Raw genomic sequence first — 26,226 nt, forward strand, 5'->3', positions numbered from 1 at the left:
CCATTCCTGCTACAAACAGCAGTCAAAAGGAGCTGCGAGAACTTGCATCTTTGGTCCTGGTTAGGTCATCGTAACCCTTGCAAGACAAGTGAGGAATCATGAGCTCATCGCTTGGCAGGAAGGGACTGACTGTCGTTTGCAATATTCATAGTAATTTGTGTAATTTAATGCAGAGGGTGAAGTTCTCAGCCAGGGTAAATCAGAGCAATGTCAATTTTGCACTATTGAAGCAGCTGGGTCAGCCTGTTAATAAAGAACTTAACTCTTTTTAAGATTTTTTTCTGTTCACCTTGAAGAAGACCCCTTAAACCATATACTGTTTTTAGGTTGCTGTAACTGTCAACTAATTGCTACCCGGTCAGTGCTGTAAAAGGCAAAGTGCTCTCCATTATGTCTTTGTTTGATTGGATCCCAGTAAATGGAAAAAAGCAGAGAAAGTATGGTTTAAAGATATTTTAAGTTGTTAGGATGCACATGGATAATCACGAATCTCAGCAGGCAACTAATTATAAAAATAATTCAGTCACTAGCTCTTTAAGGTGTAAAAATTTTCATTGGGCCAAATTCAATAGTGCTGTAGGTTCCTGGAAGTACCACAGTAGCAGAGGGGAGATGGTCTAGCAGACATCTCCAGTTTTTCCCATGAATAGAGACTTAATAGCAGGCAGGAATACTTTTCATTGCTTTCTGTATTAAGCAAGGAGTAGTACTAGAGAACAGGGCACTACAGTGGAGCACCAACGGTAGACAAGGTTATAAACACTGTGTATTCAAAAAGGGCAAAGAGATGGAGACTGAGCAATACGACACATGTGCTGGTCCATGAATAAATCCTCCTGTTTGTCCATTCAGTCAGCATTATTCCTATTACAAGGCAACAGGCCAATCTGAAAAATCAGGCTCTGATCATGGGCATTTACAAATCCATGAAGTTCCCCAAGTCTGGGTGCACATCACTGAATTTGGACTTTAGTCCCTATTGTTTTCTTCCCCACCTCCTTGCTCAAACAGGCTGCTATGGAAGCCAGAAGGGTTGTTTCCTGACATGCAGACCCAAGAAAGCCCGTTGCTTCCTCCTAGGCTAAGTTCAGGGAAGACCACACTCTGGCTAGCTCTCTCGTAGCAGCTTTAGTATCACCTCCCAGTAGAAGAAAGGGACATGACTCCTCCGCCCCTTGCCACCAATCCTACACCAACAGCCCTCCAACCATGGCAAAATCACCCCAATTTACAAACAAAAGTATCAGGTCCAAAGGTTTTATACTGAGCCTGAGGCTTTCGGCCATGACCTACAGCCACCACCGTGCCTGCGAGTAATTTGCTTTGTAGAAGCAGGCTTTTGGATATGCTTTCAAACTGAAGTCCAGCAGCCGAGTAGGTGGCCGCTTAATATCTCTGGGTACTTTCAGAGAAGATTAGGTGAAAGTCCAAATCCAGGTTGACATTCCCTCTCTCCGAGAAACAGGCCTGCAATAAATAAGGCTGCGTGCAAGTTGTTGTTCCTGCTATACTGCTCTACTCAGCCACTTACTGCCAATATGTTCCTCATTAGCACTCTGGGAAGCTGTGAGTGCATAAGGCGCTCTGTGCAGCCCCATTTTTATTCTATTCTCAAACACATGGAAACACTTTAAAAGTAAGAGCCTTGGGACCTGTGCAAGGGCGACAAGTGACGAGATGAGGAGAGGAGACCAGAGCCAGCCCCTGACAAATTTGAACCATCCAGTCTTTAATCCACAACAACCAAAAAAATTGATGCTAAACAAACCTAGCCCTTTTCAGAAAGGAGATTACATGTGTAATGGAAAAATTACGGGTATGGGGAGTCTGGCCTACAAAAATTGGTTAAAATTAAGAGCCTTCAGTTTGCTTTCCATGATTAATGGAACTTCCCCTACATGCAACTCAGTCAACATTTCCATCCCCCTCAGAGCCTATTGAGAGCCCCCTATTTTTTTAATTTAAGGAAAATGGAATTTAAAGACTTCGTAACATTTCCATAACTTACCATGACCAGGCGATTAGCCATTTCCTCCCTTCAAATACCATCTCCCCCATGAGGCAGAGCTGGCAACCAGGGGAATTGAGGGATATTGCCTTCATACCTCCTACTCGGGACAGCATTTTCCTCGTAATGCCATTGTAGCGAGAGGCAGGAGTAATGCCACAACGCAAAGCACAGAGCTGACCCGGTTCTTGGAGAAGATGGCATCCCTATACTGTTGGGCATGATGGATGATGGGGATACCCAATCCTCTCCATAAGTGAAGGAAGGCTTCACATAAGCAAATTCCTAATGAAACAGCTGAGCCCTAGCACTAGACAAAAGAGAAAAAGGCCATTAATGCCAACCCCACAGGACTTTAAGAGTTAAAGCTGTTGGAAGAAATATTTGTGCATGTGCTTTCATGCCAGTGGAAACATAAGAAAGCCTAAACTCTCTGCACTGGCACAGCAGGTTCAGCTTTGATCTCTCAGGAGGTTCATTTCCTTCATTAGGCTTTTCTTAAAATTCACTTTTATGAACCCTTTTAATTTCCCCCCTGCATTTCCCCCCCCATAAAAGCCTTTTTAGATTCATTCAACAAAGGGGCAGAGTGGGGGAGGAGAATCTCATTTAATTGCCACTAAACTTTACCTGAAGCTGCTAGTCATGTACGGGGATGCTGGAGCTGTTCATTGTGCAAGTCACAGGAACTGAAAGAGGGAAAAACCCCATTAAGGCAATAATAAACCATTAAAAGGAACACAGGGAGGAGAGAGAGGAACAGAACCACAAAGCACCGACAAAGGGAAAGGTGAGGCAGTACAGAGAACAGCAGGGAGATCTCCAGCAGAACTTGGCTGGTCACCGCTGCAAAACAAGCAGAGTACTTACAACCCACATCACCCACGGTCTCCCCTCCGTTTCATCTCTGTTGGTGCTGAATAGCTGACCAAACCAGAACCTCACCACATTTCAGGTGTCTGCTCTGTAAATACAGTATGATGACACAACCCCCTCCTCACAGCAGGGCTCCAAGGCTTAAAAATCCCAGACTAAAGGAGTTTAAAGGGGGTTCAACATCCCACTATCCAAGTTCCAGCACCAAGTTGACTACAGCATTTGAGCAGGTGATTTGTGGCTGCTGTTCCTGTAAGGAGAAGTACGGGAACAGAGGGGTACACTTTGAAATGCCTTCCTCTGCTGACTGCAGTAGGGAGAATTTGAACTTTGCATCTATTTCTGAAAGACTCCTTGCAAAAAAAATTGTGTACACATCATGTCATCTGACCTGTATGCAAGCTACAGGTAACAATCTTGAGTTCAATTCTCCAAGTGGAGGTCTGGGTCCTTCTCAACAGCATGCCACCTTACACCACAAAAGCCTTTTAATAGCAAGGGATGTAAAGGTATTGCCTGAGTTACTGAATAGAGTCCCCCACTATTGTAGTCTACTGGACTGTATAATTCTATTCACAAGAAGCAGCTTCATTTTAACAGTAGTTTGTGGCTTTACCCCCACTATTCCTATTAAAAGCTTAACTTCTTATGATTAGCCAGTTACTTGGAGTAATTTAAACAATGAAACAATCATTTGGTGTAAGACTATTCACTAGCTCATTTGTGTAGATGAACTTGCTTAAGTCCTTGGAAGCAGATACTGTTCTTAATGAGAAAACTGTGTCCAGATTCCTGCTTGGGCTGTAGTGAACCCTCAGGGGTTGTGTCCTCTGACACCAGGTAACAATCCCCATTTCACGCTCTCAGCCTGCTTCTAGTAGAGAAAGAAGGAAGTTGCCGTTTCTAGACAATTTCCAAGGGACAGATTCTGACCTCAAAGGAGCATGAAATGTGAATCCACACAAGGAAGGCTATTTGGTTATTCTAGTTTTAAGCCTGGTGTAGCAGAGATGAGGGTCTGCCCTGCCTTTTTGTTTCTGACGTTCACTTAATTCACTGTAACATGAACACAACTGGATTTAACAGGACTCAACAACTGCAATAGCTCACAGTATTTCTTTAGTCCTGGAAGCACAGGCCTCTGCTTTTCTGCTACATCAACCCCAGGTCTCCTCCCAGCCCAAACTCAATTTCAATTACATTTAACAAAGCTAGGTGGATGGGCAGCACGAAGTCAGATGAAGTTCAGTGCAGACAAATGCAAGGTAATGCACTTAGGAAAGGATAATTTGAACTACACAGGAAAAAAAAAAAACAGAATGCTTTTGCGAGATAATCATCTGCTGTGCACAGAGAGGTAGGGAACTGAAAAGACTATAATGGAAAGAGATAGCAAGTCCTTCCTTGGGAAGCTGTTCACCCCCGCTCACGGTAATCTGAGCTCACCCTAACTCTTGCAGCACTGCAGCAACAGAAGCGCTCAGAGATCACAGAGAGACTTCAACGCAAGTAAAGCTTGAATGGAGTTTGAGTCTGGTGGAGTACAGAGAAGGATGCATGAAAGAGCAGCTCTTTGTGCACCTTTGAGTCAGAGCAAGCCGGGGTGTCTGCAAACCCCAGGGCAGGCAGACTTCTCCCCACCCCCAAAAAAAAACCCCAAGTTTTAGTCCAGATCTCCAGGAGTTATGAAGCCCTATACAGACACAATAACCACTGGTGAACAGGACCCATAATATGCTAACGGTCATTTTACAGGATAGGATCCTCTGTCAAACAGATTCCACAATGAGACCCTCTGCACCCACACTGCCGTAGCACATTAACTCTCCTTACACAACAGCACAGATCTGAGATCCAAACCCTCTATGTGCTGGGGAGACAAGCCAGGACGGACATGGGCACACAGGACAACTACTCCAACCTACACTCAGCAACGTAAAAGCTAACCAAAATGTCAAGCTCTCTGTAATGCCATCTAGATTTGCTGGAGAGCAGAAGCAACCGCACGTGCAGCCTCTCCCAGCGAGCGCTCCTGCTCCCCGCTGCCGCCAGCCTGCGTCCACACCCCACACACCCAGGGGAGAAGCTACATCTCTTTGCTCACACCTACACAGCAGGGTGAAGGAGAGCAAGCCTGACTCCTCGCTCCCCACCTAGTGCTTTAAACGCCAAGGTCTTCCCTTCCATGCACCTTAGGAGGTCAAAAAGAGATAGCACAGATGTGGGAAATGCAGCAATGCCTGCTCAGGACTTTGCTAGCCTTCCCTGACTGCCTGCAAGCTATCACCCCACCAGGGAAAGGAGGGATTGCAGACCCCACGGAGCATTTCCCAGGGTGGGCCCTGGGCAGGGAGCAGATTTCATGAAGTGTGGGGCCATCTGATGGCAGAAGCGGGCAGCACTAGTCAAAGCATCCCAAATGCTGCACTGCTTTGCTCCATTCATCTTCAGTAATTGAATGCATGCCCTAGGGGGGTGCACTGTGCAGGGGCGAGAGGAAGGAGGGGGAACAGTATTTATATTTGTCTTCCCAGATTTAGTTTGTCTTTATCTCTAGCTATTTTGAATGTCATGGGGAGTTAATGAAGACATGTTGTGCATCTACAACGCATGGAACAACTTCTCTCCTGTCTCAGCATATTAAATTCTTTCTTACTTACACTAGGAGTTACAGGAAAAGAACAGACGCAAACAAAAAGGGAAGAGAGATAAAAGAAAAGCAGAAAGACATAAGACAGTAGAAGAAAAGGAGGAGGAAACTCCCTTTTTAATTTCAGCTCTCAAAGTTGCATCACACAGCATTTTCTAGCCCCTTCACCATCTCTCTCTTGATTGGACATATCAACCCTGGAAGAACTGTCCTGGTCCATTTGGCAGGACATACGAACAGCCTCTTAAACACCCCATTAAAGATCACTTCGCTCCACAGTTCAGTCCCCACTACAAATGCAAGTCAGGATGAGGGCACAGAGCAGAGACATATCCTGAGCTGTAGCACCCTCCCCAGTGGCAAGTGGCACATCCCCAAGCCCTGATGTAACATACCTGCAGCCATCAGATCTCCCTCCAGAAACTAGGAAGGACATGCCATACTGCAAGACCTCAGGGGTCCCACCACAGGCACAGATACTGCTCTGCAGCTGGATATTTTTAGTTGCTCTTCCTGTACTACAGACAGGAAACTGAGGCAGACAGCAAATACAGGCTCAGATCTATAAAGGCTTTCTGGTCTCCAACCTCTGTCTTAAGACAATCCTGGCTTAGATCTCACCAGTCATTTCCAAGAGAAGAGACAAGGCGGTGGAAGAGAAAAGCCCTCTCCCTAGGATATCCCTTCCTCAGCTCTCCCCTCTCCTTTCTGGGAGAGGCAAGAGTACAGATTTTCCTTAATCATGGGGCTGTTCTCTTAGAAATTAAGATCTTCCCTTTCCTGGCACTTCCCATCCTCTCTCTTTCCCCGAGGCAAGATCTGGCACACCTTAGATGTTCTGGTTTGGCCTGAAGTTTTATTTAGACTGCTCCTTGCTTTGGGGATTCTCTGTTTATATCATCAGAGGGTGTTAATAAGGGCAGAATGGTTTCCAGATCCACACCAGCTGACTGGATTTCCTGAATCCACGCCATCTGTAAAAACAGAAATGTTCCCTTCTCCTTGTACACACAGATAAATGCATTAAGGCTAAACCTCCCAGGGCAGGAGTACAGGAGAGGTTTGGACTTCTGGCCAAATGAAACCCAGCAAGCTCTGGAACGAGGTACAGAACTACCATTTTTAATATAGAGGCTCAGCTGAAGACATGAAAGATCTCATCACTCTGTGGAGCAGACAGAAGAGTTTGACATTTTAAAAGAGCACACTAAGGAGTTCCTGGCACCTCTCTCAGATGCATCTGGCACTGGCCACCCTCAGAGACACAGGAATATGCAAACTCAGGCCCTGGCTGGTATTACAGCACTTGCTTATCCTATCATTCAGCTCTTCCCTTTCAAGGCAAGCTTCTCTGGAGTTGCTCACCAGCCACACACAATAGCACAGCGCACTAATTCAGATGCTTCTCAATTATGCAAAGAGGCAGCACAGCAAGAGAGGTGCTTGGGAGATGGGACACTTGGGGTCCAATGCCTGGGTGTGCAACGGGTTTGCTGATAGCCTGGGGTCTGTCAGCACGAAGGGTTTATTTCTTGTCAGCCTGACACCAGTTTGATAACAAATTCCCAGTTTGGAGTGAGCTATGCACACCAAACGGCAACTGAAAATCTGATGCCTCAGCCAAGACTGCTGTCCTCTCTCACCCCAATGCTCATCAGGGTCACACAAAAAATCGTAACGTTATCTAGGCACTGGCGTGCGGAGGAGAACACAGGGCTGAATCAGCTTAATGTTTCCACTACTTGTTCTCCCCATCTAACACAGCTAAATGTTGCCCAGACTCTTAGGAAGGAAGTGACAGCTAGCAGTACAGCCAAAAAAATTCACCATTCTAGAACACCAGCACAAAAATCACTTAAGTGAAAACAGGCTAAAGCATCAAAGAGACTAGCCGAAGTAACATAAGCAAGCAACTCAAACACTCGCCAAGAGGCAAGCCAAGGGGTTGGGGGTCAAGGAGTTAAGGCCTTTATCCAGTGACTTGCATCCAGAACTTTTTGTTAGTTCACCAGATTGCATCAGCTCAACGCATCTGATGAGCTCTGCAAGGAAGGGGAGGGGTAGACTTTACAACCAGGAGCAGACCTACACAACCTACCCTCTTTCAGCAGGAATGAAGTGTCCCTTAGGCTCAGCCACAGCATGTCCCTTCCTTCACTCCAAGTTGTTCCTTTGGTAAAACTAGTCCTGTCTCAAGAAGGGATGACGATGCAGCAGCTAAACTGGTAAAGCAGTGAGCAACCAATCTACAAGACCTTAGGAGCGCTCCAAATCATGGGGACTCCTAGCTAACAGAGGCATGTATCCCCCACCCTCTGCATCCCAACTACAGAACCAGGACACTTCTCTTTCCTTTTCCTATGCTAACAGTGCTCATGTCTTAAGTCTGAATTGGCGATGTATCTGGCCTTTACTGGTCAGTTCAAAGTCACCTTGCAGGTGAGGGAGCACCTAAGGGAGTGACACCACACACCCAGGTGGGGTTGTTTCATCCCCCAGACCATTTGCTCCATGAACAAGCAGCAGCTCTGACCACTGAATCTGACCACAATGTATCTGCCTAAACCTTTTAGTTCCCAGACAGGCTTGACAGCACAGACCATTTAATGTCAAGCCTCTTATTTAGTCACAGTGGAAATGAGGATATTCCCCTTTGGAAGCATCACCCCTGGCCCAGCCCACTGAAACCCAAACACCTGGTTATTGTTTTCTCTCATGTGAATAAAAATGCTTCCTACAACATGCATCTCATACAGCTACAACACTGCAAAGGACACAAAACATTAGCAGTCCAATTCAGTCGAATTTTCTTTGTTACAACATTAAGCTATCCACACCTCAACACTGACAGTCTGTGCCCTGATACAGGAGCATCTTGTACATGGCATCTACAGCAATCGCCAAACAGGCTGCAAAGTTGCAGGCACAGTGCAACCCCACTGCACTTGGCAGCGGTGTTGCTGATGCCTGGGGAACAACAGGACATGAGAGCTGGCTCTCAGCTTGGCTTCCAAGTGAAAAGAGCCCGTGTGTGTTCAGAACAAATCCAGTCACCAATTCGGTGTTTCTGAGGAATTTTTCTTTGTGCTAGCATAAATGCTGCAATACCGAGATTTTCAAGGTCTTTAATCCTCGATGTGTTCAGAACTGCAACTTGAACCGTAAAATAGAACGATACTGCTCACATTATGCCAACGCCTTGTTTAGTGCATGACAACTATTTACCTCAATTAAAAGGAGCAATTTGCTACACAGTATTCTTAAAGTCACCAAGCTCCAGAAGAGCAGCCCTGCAAATACTGGCCAGAATCCAAAAGCACTCCACTATAAACAATCTCATTCTAGTAAGAACTAGACTAATGCATATATATGAAGTTTCATAACTTAAATCCATATTCTGTAGCTTCCATGCCATCAAATTCGACAGAGTTCACAAATGCAATTTCAGATTCCAATGCAATACATGAACTTAATCATATCTATATATTTTACCTTCATTAACAGAAAATCTGACCATCCAGTTTGATTTCAAGAACTCTGAAATTCATGACATACCAAAAGCCACTAATTTTTTGATAATTCAGCTCAGTTTTCTGCTCTATATTTTCTGTTCATCATAAAGTAATGAACTACATTCAATAGCAACAGACCATCTAATCCCAAAATCCTCACTCGAACAATAGCCAAGAACAAGCATTCTCACTTTCAACTTCTTTATACTTTAGCCAGCCTCCCAAAAGTCACTTTATATGCTTTATGGTTTAACTGACATTTAAAAAGCATTCCCTTCTGTGGTTTTTATTTGTTGTTGTTTTTTTTTCTTTAAAAAAAACTACCAAATTTATTTCATGTGTCAGAAGCTTTCTTACCCTATTTTTATTTTTACACTAAAAAGTTTATTATCTATAGCAATATTATGACTTCATCTCTGCCTCAGTTTCCCTAATGCATAACACTTACTCAGGTGATCACACAGTAATTGCTGTGATGGCAGAACTAACAATCACTGTTCTAGCCATTAAAGCATTTCATTGTTTCACACCATTGATTTCTTCTCTAAAGTAATTAAGAGCATGAAAGACAGGAATGAGCCTCATTAGCTCCCACAAGTACAGGCATCCTCCAGCTCTCCATGAACCTTTCCAAGGAGCAACAACTCACTGTATGTACACACAGGCATGTAAAACAGCAGAGGGTTATTTGCTGCAGACAGACTGCATTCCCTGCTCAGCCTTCCACATGCTGCACAGCTCAGCAAGCTCATTGATCTCTCTGATGGCTGTCTTATGTGCAGCACCAAGCACAACGGGCATTGCTTTTGTACTAAGCTCACTAGATGATATCCTAACAAAAATCCTGTGTTCCAGCCTGTACAAATTGGAGAGATTGGGAGAGAAATGCAGCGGAGAGCACTACACAGAGCTATCAGCTCTAGCTCCTCTCCCTTTCCCTTAAAACCCATTGACAGTCTCTCAGAATAAAGTAAGCCATTTGCTGGATCTCCCTTATCTTATTGTACATCAATTTGCTGAAACATTCATGGGATCACTACGCATTCCATTTACCCTTAAGGCCAACCCCTCTGCTTATTAAATTAAGAAGATGAATGAGAGATTTGCTCTCTTGCTAGCAGCCCCGGGGATTCATTAGTCAAGTAAATGATTGCACTTGCCTCAAGTTATGCTACTGCAATGTTTGTAATGTGTCTTCTGATCTCAGCTCCCCATGCACTTTTTGGAAACAAGGTTGGCTTTCAGACAGGTCACATTTAATTCCAGTCATTTGACTTCAGCAAATAGAAATAAAGGCCTCAAATTCACTATCCTATTCCCTTCCTTTGCTCAGCCCTCCAAACATTTCACAGAACAGACACACAAGGGGAATCAAGAGCTGTAGGTAAGCTACCAATATTCATCCCATTTATGCCTGTATCAAGCATAGTTACCATTTTAGCACTGACATAAAGTACAGATTTGGGTACATAGTGACACACTGTAGTAACAGAACTGCACTGGGCAGAAGGGAGCATTTCCACCCCACCAAGTTAGACCATTAATTAAGCACGGAGGTAACTCTTAACAAGCTCCCTTTTGCCTTCCAGAAAGAAGCTAGCTCTAGGTAGCTGCATCCAGAGGATACGAGCATTTCTGTATGCGATATTAGGAAAGCAGGAAGAAAATGGCACCTCAGAAAAAGATTAAGATCCACATCCCAGTTAAACTGTACTGAAGTGTAAAGGGGGAGAGGGCTGGACCCAAATGAACTCCAGGGAATAGCTGTCCCCAATTTTGCAGGACTATTCCACGAAAAGCAGAATCTGGATGAATAAGCCCCACCAGCACGGTTGGGTGAGCACTTCAGCAGTGTCATAAGCATCATAGAAGAGATACTCTCTGGTAAACTACAAGAAGGTAAGTAAATGGAAGATTACACATATTTAAGTCACAGGTTGTGTTGTCTTGTATGTGGACTACTGGAAACACGGCCTGCCACCTTTAACACTAGGGAAGTGTTACAGCAAAAGGCACAGTTTCTGGGTAACGAACCTGCAATGAAGCATATTGCATTTTTTAGCAATGACAATAGCAAGAACCACGGTACTCATCACCCAGTACAACTCCTAGAGATGCCCAGGTGACTGTGCACTCTGCTACAAAGCTACACAAGTGAGTCTGAAACATCAGGCATTGGGATAACTTCCCAGTTTGTGAAAGTTTCCCAGCAAATCTGTAACCAACCAGAGATGAAAGATATGAGACTTTAGGGCTGCTCTCTTCCCAGCATTGCACCTAAGTAAAGCAGCACAGCAGCAAACACTCAGAAGTGCTCACTCCCATGAAATGCATCACAGCTGCAGTAGGAAAGGGATGCTCTCCACAGCCTGGGAAAGGAGAAGAGTGTGTGCATGGCACTCCAGAGCTACAGATGAGCATGCAAAAGGGGAGGACTAATCCAATGGCAACAGTGGTAAAAAGGGAATTAAGGTGTCTGAGCTAACATAACTGTCCTCCCTCTCCTTGCCATTGCCCATGATTCAAGTGCTTATCTATCTCACAGCTTTGCCACAACTTTCTCACCTGACCTTCATCAAGTCATTTATTCCCTGTCTATAAATAGAGTAACATGGCAATTCTACTGCCTGTGCAGGGAGTAAAGGACTGATTTCACACAGTGAACATGTCCAGGGCTGACACAACACAAGGCACATATGGAGGGTCCATTTGAAAAGTACAGAACAATGGAAGAGTTTTTTTCTGCTTTGCCACTGATTCTCACATGAATTTTTGGTCAAACTGTGGCTAGTCATCAGCTACTACTTAGGCGAAACCACATACCAAGTCTCTCTAGGAGTAAAGCTACACTTGCTTAAAGCAGTGTTAGGACACAGTCCACAACGAGGTGCCACTCCAGGGAAGGACAGGAGTCAAGTCTGATAAGTTTTGTACATACAAGTTCTCCCAGTTACCAAGCAGCATAATCAGGACAAAGAATAACCTTGGAGTAGCCTGTTACACAGCAGAGAATTTTATGGTGGCCACAGATAGCTGCAAAACTCCCTTTCCCTTTACCACTGTCTGCTTGCTCTAAAGGAAATCGTGAATCCTATCCCCGTGTTTCTCTTGGTCGCATTAGCTGCTAAGAGCTCAGGCAACCGCACCCAGGAAAGGGCTCTTGGTCCTAAATAGGTGGATTTGCACGACAAAAGGCAAGAGACAGGAATTACCCAGCCTGTGTAGTATTAGGGTGTAATATTCCTTGCCCTAAACAGGTGGGAGTTAATTACACTGTCACAAATCAGGAATCTGTCCCCAAATTCTGTCTACTTCCCATTCTAGCTTTGAATATTGCTGACATCTAAAAGACTGATTTCGAACACAGCAAAAGTCTCAGCAGCAGCAGCCAGAGCTGCTGAAGTATTTTGGCACACACGAGCTGCAAACCCAGGGAGGCTCCAGCTCTGAACAGACCCCCGGCCTTTTTAGGTAGATGCAATGTTTACACACATTTGATCCTATTTAGAGGGCTTTCAGCTCTGCTAACCGCACATCAGCCGCCTCACGGAGAGCAGAGATCCCGAGACACCCCGGCGGGCACGAACACACCGGAGCGTGGTCGGGGGAGGGGGTGGGGGTGTGCAGTGCACTCAGCCGCGGGCTATAGGGGCAGATTTGCAGCACTTATTAGGGGAATTATACATTCGAGGTCTTCAACCTCCCTCTGCTCTGAAGGGACCGCCCCAGACAAGTGTTTTTAATTGCACCGACCCCCCTGGCAGGGGCTCCGGGGCTGTCCGCAGACCACAGCCTGGGAGATGCAGGAACCGCTGGGAATTGAGGCGCTCAACTCCCTTCACAACTTCCACGCGAGAAGCCTCATCCTTCTCTTTTCCACGCCAAACACACAAATTTAAGGAGCTGCCGCCACCTAGTGGGCCCGAACACCCCCCCGCCACCCTCCCCCGGCCCTCAGCCGCTGCGCGGGCGGGCGGCGGCCTAGGCCCAGCCCAGGCCCCCGGGGCCTGTCAGGCCCCCGAGCTCTTCGGCACCCCCGTGGCCCAGGCGGGGCCCGCAGCCCCGGAAAACCGACATCCCCCTCCCCGGGTGCCTTACCTCCGGGTTACAGCTTTCCTCCAGCCTCGCCCGGTCCCGAAGCAGCGGCCCGTTTCCCGCGGGGAGCACCCCGGGAGGGACAGGCCGAACCAGGAGCTCACCCCTTGGGGCCCTTCGCCCCCTCAAGCCACGCAGGTAGAAACCAGCGTAACCTGCCAAGCCCGCCCTTAAATCCTGACTGGAGCCACCTGGGCCGGCCCGGCATCGCCTGCAGCTGGGACCGAGCTAATTGCAGAGGAGGCATTTGGGGGTGCCCTGCCAGCAGCCCCTCACCGCCCGTGCGCCGCCGCCCCGCAGGGTCCTTCCCGCCGCCCCCTGCCCGGGCCAGGGGGATGAGGTGCCGCGGGGGCTGCCCACACCCCCTGCTCCTTAAAGGAGCAAACCTCCCGCTTCCCCTTGGTGAGGAAGCTGGAGCCTGTAGGGTTCAGCGTGGCCAAGGCCAGATTTTGATGGTAACAGTAAAAAGAGGATGGCGAAGACATTTTCTGCAGAGGCTAAGCAAGGGTGGTGGGTGCCCCTCTTCCCTACTTCAGGATTAAGTACTAGATGTGTTCCCAGGCTGATGGCTTGAGAAGGTGCAAGAGGAAAATCCGTGTCTTAGAAAAAGGCCATGGGAGGCAATTGTGCTGCTCCTAAAATGTGGGACAACACAGGGTCCCCAAGACTGTCTTTGGTTTCACAAGAGGAACCTAAGCTCCAGGGCTGTGTGGGTCACTCCAGCATGTCTGGTTGTCCTGGCTAAAGGGAGAGACAAAATTAAAAGTGGGAGCCAGGTCTATATGTGGAAACGTAAAGGAAAGGCAGGTGCTATGAGAAAAATGGACGTAATTATAAAGAGACTGCTCTTGGTAGTAGGATTTTGGAGAGAGCTGCCTGGACACAGACAGTGGAGGGAAAGTCAAAGATAAACGTGGAAGAATTATGACAGCAAAAATACATTACTTCTGCTACAAAAGCACTTACATGTTGTTTCCAAATGACAACAGCCTCTGCAGTTTTGTACAGAGTACATCTGCAAGAGCTCTTCTGCGTGCCTCTGCCTGAAATCTGCACAGCATTCAAAAAGCTTTTGAGATTACTTTCTTATCCTGAGAACAAGGAAGGGATTCGTTCCAGGTACAGAGCATTAGCTGCAAGTCACAAAATTCAGTAGCTAATATCACTAGGAATCAAAGTATTTTTAACAGGGTTGATGTTAGTAATTTTAGGGTGTCTTCTGAAGAGAGACATAAAAGGAACTACAAGGATTTAGACTAAAGTCTCCTTTGTAGCTAGTGGAAAATTCCAAGAAATCTTCCATTATGTTGAGTTTAAGGTCTGCAATACAAAGTCTTGAGCATGCCAGACATCACCTGGCCTGGAGCACCCAGTCAGACAATCACATCTCTTACTGGGACTCAGATGGGGGACATTCAGGGAATTATCTAAGGAGGGAAGACCTGCAAATTGTGAGGTTGCTCTGCCATGGTCTAATATTGGTTCACATGGGTTCTCCATCTGTGCAGTATTGCAGGCAAGGTTGTTCTTTTGCCTTGGTGTCATCTCTGTGATGGAACTTCAGCAGGAGTGCCACCAGGTCTAGTGTCTCAAGAGTGACCCTGATTTTGCTAGATGTGAAGTTATCTTCAGGTTTGTGTTGTGGTGGTCTGACAAGGCAAAGGGACACCTCGATGCAAGGCCACTGCAGACAGTGAAATTATGAGTCGAAGGGCTGATGTTGCTCCAGGTGGTTACACTGCCGTATTTGCACATGTTGTATCCTGGAACTGAAGCTTGTTTTGTGGGATAAAACCCAAAAGCTGTCAGTCTTTTGCCTAGGGTTGCATCTTGCCTCACACACCCTGCTAAAAGGTGAGTGATAACAGAAACTACCTGTGCATATTAGCCAGACAACAATTTTGTGATGACAGTCAGAGACTGCGAACAGCACTGGGAGACAGATAGGCAATTCCTGATTACTTCAAAAAGGAAAAGCAACCTAGATCTGATGTAACACAGCGTACAATAACAGCAGTTGCACACTTCTCCCTAATTCAGGGTGCTCTGTGAGCCTCAGATGAGTTGTAACCAGATCACATACACCTTTACTCCTGCTGGTCTCAGAGCCTTGCAGCATAATACCTGCTGGTTAATGTGAATCCCCAGCGAGGAGGGGGATGCTCAAATCGCCATCTTGCCTGGGGACTCAATTTTTGGAGGCTGATGCCACCTCACACCTTCCAATTGCCCTTAGAGTTCCCTCTCCTCACAGCTCTGAGCTCCACCCGATGTGCCCTCAAGCTTTCCTTGGTGGGCAATTTGTACCATAAAAAAGGTTGATCACACTGCCGTAATTAAGATGATGCCAGTCTAGATTAAATGACTTGACTCATTTGCATGCCTGTTACAATCATCATCATTGCTATAACAGCATTTGCCTCTGAGGCTGATGGAAAATCTCTACTACCACTGAGCTGTCCTGGAAGGGGTAGGAATTTCTGTCCATCTGAGGAGGTGGTGGTGGCAGTTTATGCAATGTACCACCTCGCCGACACCAGCACATCTCCACGCAGGCAAAAGCTGGAGGAAAGAATGCACCGAGGTTCAGGCAGCACTTGAAGGCTGCAGAAAGACACGAGAGATTGAAGCCTTTCTCTGCATCCCAAAGGTGATGCAGGATGGCATGTCCCTGGGGACCCAAAGTAGGTCTATTTGTATAAAAGTTGTCTTCCCTTTCTAAAAGACAAATTTGTGGTTGCCGTTTGTTTGCACTGCACACACTACGTGTGCAAAGCCAAGAGCAAAGCAGCAGCACTGTAGACAGGAGAGGGATGAAACGTCCGTCTGACTTTTTGCTTTTGAGGACAAATGTACCTTCCCTGGATCTGAACGCAAATATCTAAAGCAATTTCTGCTACTGCACTGGGCTGGGAGGGCAACAGAGGGGAAGCTGCATTTGAGTCACCTGAACTGAGTTTCAGGCAGGTCAGAAGTGATTTGTAATGTTTAGAGGAATGAAATCATAGTACATTAGGGATGCTGTTACATCCCATATGATGCCTATACCTGCTTTTTAAATGAATGCCTAGGTACCAATATTTGGGAGAGACGCTGGATGCGGCATGTACGGGGTTTTGCAATTTCTGGGTCCAACGTACTCTAGCAAGAAAGTAAAAGGAATATTTGATGTCAAAAATACAACCACCTCCTTGGTTTGTTGATCACTTTCTACTGCATTTGTCGTCTTCAGTAGGAGCTGAAAGCTTTTTGAAGCTTGCAAGAGTATGTATCTCTGACCTTATTTTGGAATAATATCCACATTTATAGCTCCTGTCACAGAAAGAATAGCCATTGTTTCCTCTCCAGTAATACACTGATGTTTAAATTGAGCCTTGGGTTTCATGTGGTATATCTGAGAGTAGTGTGTCTAATGTAGCTATGTCACTGCTCCCCAGACCTGTAAAAATCCCGTGCATGTACACAGTGTGTCACTGATATCTGATATAGCTACAGAAACAAAATCTGTTTGCCTGCAGGCCTTTTTCCTGTGTTGAGAGTTGAGTTACTCCTGAAATTTCAATGAAAGGGTAGGATTGGAGAGCTGTACTGATCTCGGGGATTTTGAGAGCTCTCGTTGTCCAGTCACACCAGTAAAGCTGTACTGAGACTGCACAAATGTCTGTTCAGACTGCCATCACAAATAACGGACTCATCTAAAAACCAGATAAAATAAATGAAGAAAAGGAAAAACATTTTACTTTGTATTTTGTTTTGCTTTGCTTTCAGGTAAAAAAACTGGCAGGGTCCCATCATCTAAGCAATATCATTCACTACTAGGAGAAGGATTTGTTCATGTCTATGAGCTAGTCCAGAGAAAAGAAGCTCTGAGCAGCAGAGACCCTCCTTTAGCTCTAGCACACAGTGCCCATGGTTTAAGTCCGATGTTGAAGCCCCATGGTTAGTCTATTATTATTACCATGGGATTTTGTTTTACTGTACCTATTTATTAAAAATTGAGATCACAGCTCTCAGTCTAGGATCACCACCAGGGCAGGTGCATTTTTACCTAGGTATGAAATCCATGGCTGAGAATTGTGTGGCCTGTGGCTGACAGATAGATGCAGTGGGTGACTTCCGTGGCCTCCCATCTCCTGAGCCTTGAATTCAAACCATGGTGGATTATGAATGAAAATAGGCTTGTGTCTGTGCTTTGTTTTACAGCACAGGAGTCCTGGGTTTGGTCTCTCACAGGCGTTAGCACAGTTTAGTCCTCTTGGGCAAAGGATGCATCGAGGGGGAGTATGGAACAGAGGGGTATGGGCTCTGCGGCTCGCAGGGGTTTGCAGTGGGAGAGGACAGGGTGCCAGCACATCACCAGCACTGTGCAGATGTGCAGGTGGGACTGGGAAAAGAGAAGATACATGTTGGATGGATGGATGGATGGATAGATGCATACTGGCACATACTTGCACGTGCTATACCATCCCTTACTTTCACAAGCTCAGCAACATACACAAACATAAAGGGAGAAAATGAGTACTCCAGCCTTTGTGAGGATGGGTTATAGCGCTGCACTATGCAACTCATGTTCCTTCTCCATCCATCTTTTTCCTTTTTCATCCCTAAAGTTCGTACACGTACACTGGCACTTGCATATCTACTTGCAGTTGCTGGCTGGAGTTCCCTTTTTGTAGTTACTTTTTCTGTGGAAGGCACAGTACTCTGCAGTGTCCAGAAGGTGGCAAGCTTTCAATTCACATTGCTCTGTGCTTCCACTCGTTTCCCCAAAGCAAAGGATTGGAGGAAAGCTAGGACTATAGAGCGCTGTTTGTTCATGGGGTGAAAGCCTGTGTCCAAGTATATGTGTGTGAGACAGAGGGAGAATTGCCCGTGACTGATGAGCAGTGTCAATGACAGGGGAAGCAGTGTTCTGCTACAGACAGTCACAGATAACAGGCCATTCGGTTTGTCATCCTGCAGGGCAAGGCACCAGGAGACGATAGTCAGAGAGAGACACAGCAGCATTTTCCCAAGCTTTCTGAATACACTGATTTTGCCACAGCATTCTGCATTACGAGGTGGCTCAAATCCATTCCTATCAAAAGAAAACAAAACCAAGATGGTTTTGACAAAATCATGTTCTCCCTCTGCATGTTGGCATACATGCTTTTAATTTCCTCCATCCCATCCCGTTTAGTGGAAGCAGTGTTTAGCCACACAGACGTGTCCTTGCAGGGTGACAGCAGAAATTACGTGTTTCTAAGCAAATGCAGCACTAAAGCAGGCATCCGTGTATTGTGCACATACAGCTGGGTGCTGAACTGAAGGACCCCACTTTGTTTTATAGGAGACCTCCTGTAGTCACCCTCCCAATGATATATGGGGTATGGCTCTGGTGAGGGAGGCCAGGCAGCCAGCTTTGTGAGCTGCTGTACCAGTGACCTGCCAGGCCGTTTCCTTCGACGGCGGCAGCTTCCCCTCCTGCTCTTTGCTTATTTAAGATGTAACCTCTTTAGTCCAGGCACTGTCCCGTATGATGTGCTTGTTTGTCACAGAGCCTGTGACATTCAGTTCTGTTTCAAGGGATTCGGGATGGCAGCAGAGCTTCATGGCAGGTTTCCATCTCCTCAGAGCCATGCTGTCTCATGGGTGAATCCCTTCCCTGCAATGAGAGCATGTGCTGCTCAGAAGGAAACCTTCAAAGTGGTTTCTCAAGCTTTCCTAACACTGCAACACTGAAGGCAAAGAAGATGAAAAGAACTCATTTCTTCTAGACAAGCTTAAGTTTGGAATATGTAAAGCCAAAAAGCAGTCCAAGAAAGCAAAAAAACCTCAGCTACCCATGTGACAGTCAGTAACACAGGGGTTACTTGGTTACTACTTGGGTCAGGTGTTAATTATTAATTTAGGATCAGCTTACGATGAAGCCTTGGCACTTGCTCTGTTCCTCTTTCATAGTGAAAGCAACTGTCAAGGTAGACAAGACAAGCATGACAGCATCCCTCCTCTGCTGGCACTGCAGCAGAATGAATTTCCCCTTAGCTCACAGAGTGAGTAGGTGTGGTGGTGTTTCAGGGTTTTTACGGATTCAACCAATTTTTTAGGCCACTGATAAGAAACACATGGAGTTTAGCTCAGGCTACCTCAAACATGTCTTCAAGAAAAGTACCATGCCAAGAATTGCTTTTACACATCCCTGCTTCCTACATCATCCAAAATGAAGAATGAAATTCTGTTTTCCTCTTTCTTCTGCCTCTAACCCACTGCAAGCTGCTGGTGACATCACTAAACACAGAAATGGAGCTTGAGACACTCAAAAATATTATTACAGCCTTTATGTGCCCTTGGGGGTGCATAATTGCATATAATACATGGTTAATAAAACCTACAGCCCAGTCTGTTCTTCTTCTCTTTGCAGAGCCCTTCCTGCAGTACAGAATTTATTTTCCTTAGATCTTCATCCTTTCCCCAAAACTCTTTCCCTCACCCTATGAAATCTCTCCCAGTTGGAAAATGTATTTAAATACACTATTTGAAAAGATAAGCAAGGCAGTCCAAAAGAAATAGCTGCTAACAGTCAGGGAATTACCCTTCACATTGCTGAAAAACAACCCCTTGAAACCAGTGTGAGATGCCTTTGCAGAGTGGGGCAACTTTCACCAGAGCTGCTTCCAACGATCCCAGCCTGAGAGCACTGTTACTCATGGCAGCATTAAACTGGCTTCTGTTACTTGTGTCAAACCGAGCAGTAATAGACAACAGCTTCTCCTATTCAGGAGCTCTCCTTTGTGGAGAAATCTCTCCTGCTTTTCAGGGCATATATGAGACACGTGGGAGCAGCCCTGGCAACCCTCCAGCAGCTCACAGATTCCCTTCTGTGCCTGGAGGGCTTTGTACTCCTGTCTCTTACCACTACACAGAAGTGTGTGGGCCAGAGGGAATGGCATTGCTGGGGGAGCTCTCAGCCTACCACGGGTCCTCTTCTGCTCCATGTTACCAGGAGCAGAAGGTGGGAAGTAATATCTCATGTCCTGGGTAGTCCCTCCATTGACAGTCACTGACTTGTTCTCCACTTTCCTATCTAGATAGCCTACAGAAGGTGGAGTTAGCCCAAACTGGAGAGATGAAGCCTAAATACTGTATAACCTGGTAGATAGACTTGCGAGAGCTGTAAGATAAGCCCTGCTTTGGCAGAGGAGAGACACAAACCCAGGCTTCCCATAGCCCCATTGCATTCACATTCACTTGCCACTGAGATATTGGAAAAAAGAAGAGAAAGCACCATGCCTCCAGCCATGACAGTGCTCCTCCAGACAGAGCTCATCTGTGAATCCAGCCTGGATTAACAAGCGGCTTGGGAATCACTGAAACACATTTTTTGGCAAAATTACTATTTGACAATTAGAATATGAAATAATCCATGCAGGTCTGATGTGTAGCTTCAGGCCTTCTAAGAATCATCCTGAGAGCCTAGATAATAAGGTAAAGACAGAAAAAAGACTCAGGCAGCTCTAAATTAAACTAGAGGCTGATCTGATGTCAGCACTGGAGTATAAAAGACGTCACTGCAGGTTACCTCTGTGAATTCACACAATTCTCAGCTTTGCTCTGCAACACTTCCCCGCAGTTTTGAACCTGGGCTAGACTTTCTGATTTCAAATTCTAAATGTTTGATTTAATGCCAAACATTTGGAAGTATGCATAGGAAGCACCTCAAATGTATAGTTTTGGAGAGTCTTTAAAAATAATAGTTTCCTTGAAGCATAAAACCAATTACAGGAGTTATTCCATATTGACTTCTTCCCCTCTTGACAGTGCTTTCTGCACTTAGATCTTTCTGAAGGTAAATGCCCTCTGAACAGTAAAATGGCAAAATAGTCAATAAAAGGACATGGATTTCAGATCAGCTAAGATGATTTTGGCCATCCACTCTGAAATCTATTGACAAAAATCTTGCACACAGTCTCTCAAGCCATGCAAAGAGGAGCAGCTTCCATCATGCCGGTGGAACAGGCTTGGCTTAGTAGGAGTTTTGAGAGCAAATTGTGTTTTTACAAAAGTAGAACATTATTTCAACCATAGGGTTGCATTTGAAGCCCCAGTGTGGCTGGGGAAGAGGGATTCTCTCTCTTGCATCATCCCATCAGAAAGAAGCAAAATGAACAGCAGAAGGTAATAGCTCTTCAAATCCTCTCCCAAACCCCCAGTGAGTCCAATCCCAAATAAAGCCACCACCCTGAGTTTATCAGAAAGGACTAGGCTGCAGATTTCAAGTTTTATATACAAAGGGAGACAAGATTTGCAAAGAGCTTATTTGTCATTTTGGCCTCTCAGTAGTTTTAAAGTCAGATTTCAGATTAATTCAGACACTGCCTGTGAAATGTTAGAAATGGGAGCTCCTGGGGTCTGACTGCTTGGCCTGGGCTTGAACCTCTGTTGAAAAATCTGCTCTTCCATGTTAGTCAGCAGAGAATTAAGACACATAATCTGTCCTTTTGCCTCCAGGTTCCTAGGCAAAGCTTGGCAGCAGGGCTGGAGTTCATCTAGCAACTGGCACAGAGCACAGGGTGCTGAATGCATCTTTCCCTGCAAACAACTGTGAATTTAGGATGGATCTGAAGGAGCGGGGCTGGTGGGACTCTGGTCTGGTATCGCTTGAGAGCATCTGCATTTCTGTCTGTCATTTAGTCTGGCTCTCTGCCTGGAGGAAATGAACTTGGAGCTTTTTCCTAATAGACATGCAACTGATCCAAGTACCAGCATCAATTACTGACAGACTCATCAGGGATATCAGCAAATGTGATTGCCCTCAGAATTAATTTTCCTCACTGAGAAAGCAGTCCGGCCAGACTATCCGAGGGAAGCCAGCACTGCCTATTTATAGAGAATGAAAAATTTGGACAGACCTAGATAGGGAACTTTGAATGTGTGGCTTAAATGTAGCAGCTGAAAGGTTACCCTGTGTCTGGGAAAGCCCAGATACATCTGCTTTCTCTGCCTCAACATTTGTCCAGGCACAAGGACACTGGCTGACTTTCCAGGATTTCTGCATAACTCACAGCTCAGGCAGGGCAGTAGCTCAGACCAGCCTGTGAGTATCTGGAAATCCTGGAGGAATGCCCACGGTGCCTATTCAGATCAACCAGGGCATTTGTGCAAGGGGAGATCACTGCTCTGTGCTCGCTGTACTCACTCTGGATGCGCTATTCAGATCAATCTGTCTGGAGATCCCAACGGGAATTAGTTGGTGCCCTCACTGCCTTGTTCCTTTGGTTATGGAGATCCAGGGCACAGACATCTGGTACCATCCTTCATCCAAGTGGCAAGTGGGAACTTCCCTGTTCAACAAATAAGAAGATTTAGTTAAAATACCAAGGACACCTTACCACAAGCGGGGATTACTGTCAGCTGCTCTTACTGCACATTGCTGGGCCCAGATCCATAGCAATATAGGGACTGAGAAGCCAAATCCTGACAACGTCTGACACTGCTTGGAGTGAAGGAAAGGCCCTATGTGTCTGAAGGCACGTGAATTTCTGACAGCTGTGACACGGAAACATGGAGTTCTCTTCAAAAAGGGATCAGATCCGCTTCTGTACATCTATTTGCCAGTCTAAAAATTGTATCCAGTAACTGAAATTAACTTCTGAAGTGCACTGGATTTTATAGACTAAAAACAATGACTTCATGGTAAAGCGGCATTTGATTCCTGCATGAAATATTACAGGATGCCATTTTTGTAATTTCCTCCTCACTTGATCATGATAACACAGTCCCCTAGGCACTGGAAAGCTGGAGAATATGTGCCAAGTGGAGGAGATGGAAATGGGAGAGTCGCCAGTAATACAAAACACAGTTAAGGAAACAGTGTTTGAGAGTGATTGTTGTGTGATTGTTGTGTTGTGTTTTGTCTTTTTCTTCATTGATCATTTGGAGTGGGAAGAGATAATATTTTTTTAAAAGCAGTTCTTAGAACTGCTTTGAACCAGCTTCCAAGCAGAGCTTTGCTCACCCTGTAAATCCCTTCCTCTCTAAAGTTGTAAATGCAACAGCAACAATAAGAAAAAAAAATGTACCTCCACCTACCCTTGACCATTCAAAAAATGGTACAGACAGAAAGCAGAAAGCATGGCAATGTGGTTTATATTTAGGTTTAACCCTTTCTCTGCCAACAGTGAAGCATGCCAAGGGATACTGCGCTCATTTCTGCTCTGACCTGCTATAGGGCTGATACTGTTGTCAATCTATTCTTTTGCAGTGAGGCTGCTCATAGTAGGGGAAGAGAGAAGAACTAAGCTAAAAGCCAAGTGACACAGTAGTACAAGGTGGAGTAGCATATTTTATTTCAACTGTTTACAGTGATAATATGCTCAAGGCAATTACAGCCAGTTAAGAAGATGCAAAGTTCCTGTCTATGAGGAATTTTATGGATGGTTCTAACACCTTTCCCAGAAGAAAAGGAGCAGTCAGGGTGCTTCAGCGTACAGATTTAATGCACATGCATTTCTAAACAGCTAACTGGAAACACATCTGAGGCTGATGCAGTGTTGTTTCTGCATAATCATTTATACCAACCAGAGCATGAGCTGAAAGAGCAGTTATCTGGCATTTCATGGGGCTGTGAAGATACCTTGGTGAATACAGACTTATCTGCCATGGACCAATCTTATAACTGGAACAACACTGCCTTTTATATAGCTGTGTGACTCCATAATGGGATAAAATTACATCCTCAATTTTCAAACACGTTACTCTTGCTGAAAGATGCACCACAGAAAATGAAGCCAGAGTCTGCAATCCTGTGATTTGTACTGTTATAAGACAACAAAGAATCATAAGGCAAGTTCTTTCTATATAGCACCAAAAAGGGATATCTATCATATAAAGAAAGCCAGGTATCCCTTGAGCTAGTGACTAAGGTCTCCAAAATCATCTTAAAACCCTAACTCTAAAGTAAAGGCATTTACATGTCCAGGTGTCTTGAGAGATTCACTGGAAAAGGACATGACCCTAATCCACCCTTCTTTAACATCTTTAATACCGTGTAGAGGATCTCTTCTCTGATGTATTTTGGCATTTCAAAACAAAAAGCTTTGAAAATAAATGTATTGGGAGAATGTATTGGGAGACTATTAGAACTGAAGTCAGACCCCTGTGGATTGCCACCACTAATAATCACTGGGGAGATTGACTGAGGAGGTAGGATAGTGGGATTTGTGTTAAAGAGATAGGCGTCATCTGAGTCCTTGAAGAGACCTGTTAGGGTGTCCAAACCTGCAAGCTGGTCCTACCTAATTCTGATTAAAATCTCCAGCTCACTTATTGTTGTGGTACTTTCATCATATTTATCTACAATCTCAGAAAATCTCCAGGTGACCATGAGATTTTAGATGCATCCAAACTACAATTTGGAAAAAAAAATATCCTTGCAAAAGCAACTTAAGGTTGGTCCACAATGCTCAGCCCCAGCATATCCCAGTTTCAAAAGATGTCGGTCATCCTGTTGAGTGCAGTTTCCCATACGAAAGGTACAGAGGATGCTCTGCTGCTTTTTGCAGCAGATTCCCACTTCCCAGTTGTCCAATGGCCTGGGGAGAGAGGAATCTGAAAAAAGAGATGACCATGCTGGGAGATAGCTACTGGTAGAGTGAAACGTAACGTATTTGACTGCACTCACCCACTTACATGGATGGGTACATGGGAGATGCTAAAGCATGGAGCACACTCAAGCTTGATCCTCAAGAAAGCTCCAAGGCTTAGCCAAAGTGCTGGTAAACCATATGGAGAGAAGGATTTAAAAACAGGCTCAGGCTCAAAGTGACAGTGTAAATTTATGCTCTTCGCGTTTTCATTCCCGCTGGCAAGTGTGTTTTTCTGTATTATTTCCCACTATGTAAGCAAGCAAATACCTCTGTGTAATGTCACATGTTGGAATTGGCTTGACTGAATCAGTGGTATGAGAAACTTGCCGGAGGTGAGCACATAGCCAAGGGTCAGCCTATTCTTAAATTTTTAATAAACGCTTTCCAATTAATCTGCCTCTGCACATGCAGTGATTCAGGCTTGGATGACTCTGGGGAGCTCAGAGGGTGAACCACATGCTTATTCCTTGTTTTCTTTATTGTTTCTCTTTCAGTGAGTCCTCCTGAGAACGTGGCAGCTCTCCTTCACCTCTGATGTGCTCCTGTTGATGGCAGAGGAACTTCTGCAACCGATTTTAACAGGGTGGGAAAACTTACTATATATGTTTTCAAATATTTCTTCAGCTTTGTGACGTTATCACCTCAGGTTCAGAAAGGTTTCTGGGCTTGAGACCAAATTTATGTCAAGTAAAGAAGTCATCATTATCTGAACTGGCCCTTGGTTCTTCCCCAGCATGCGTCTGCATCGGTGATAATCCCTGGGAATGCCAACAAATGCCTATGGCCTCCCAGAACATACAACAGCTGCCCTTAGCAGTTTAGAGCCATACACCAGACATGGCATTAAGACCAGGGAAGGTTATTGTATTTTACAGCCAAAGGAAGCCAAGGGTATTCCAGATATACATAAATTGCCTCCTGTGTGGAGAAAGCATTAACTTTCAGCCTTTTTAGCAAATACACTGAAGAACAGAGATGTTTTCATGAAGTTTGTCTAATGCATTGTCCACAAAGTAGATGGAGTAAAGATGATATAGTAATAAGAGAAAATTCTGGAATGGAAAAGACGGCCAAAGAGCCAAACAAGTTAGATACCATTTGAAGTGAGAGATGTCAAAACCAAAACTGAGAGTTCCTGCCTTTTTGAGTGTGAAGGGAATTGAGGATTGGATTTGAATGCCAGGATCTCCTGTACAATTCTGGTTCCTGGCTGCATGAGTTGAAATCAGAGTTGTGTGGAATTGTTGGAAGCTATGGGCGCAGTGCTGATCAGGAGCCTGTCCCCTTCCAACAAGGGAAATGTGCTCACAGTAGACAGTGAGTGAGTGCAGAAAATACAGAGCCCAGCATTTCTTTCAGCCTTTGTTAGGACTGGAAAAACATAATTTTAATTTGTGAGTGTAGACAGTTAATGATTTTTCCTTCCCTCTGCAATGTCTACCATTAGCAATTTAGATCTTT

This window comes from Calonectris borealis, chromosome 21 (assembly GCF_964195595.1).
Source record: "Calonectris borealis chromosome 21, bCalBor7.hap1.2, whole genome shotgun sequence".
Classification (NCBI taxonomy): domain Eukaryota; kingdom Metazoa; phylum Chordata; class Aves; order Procellariiformes; family Procellariidae; genus Calonectris; species Calonectris borealis.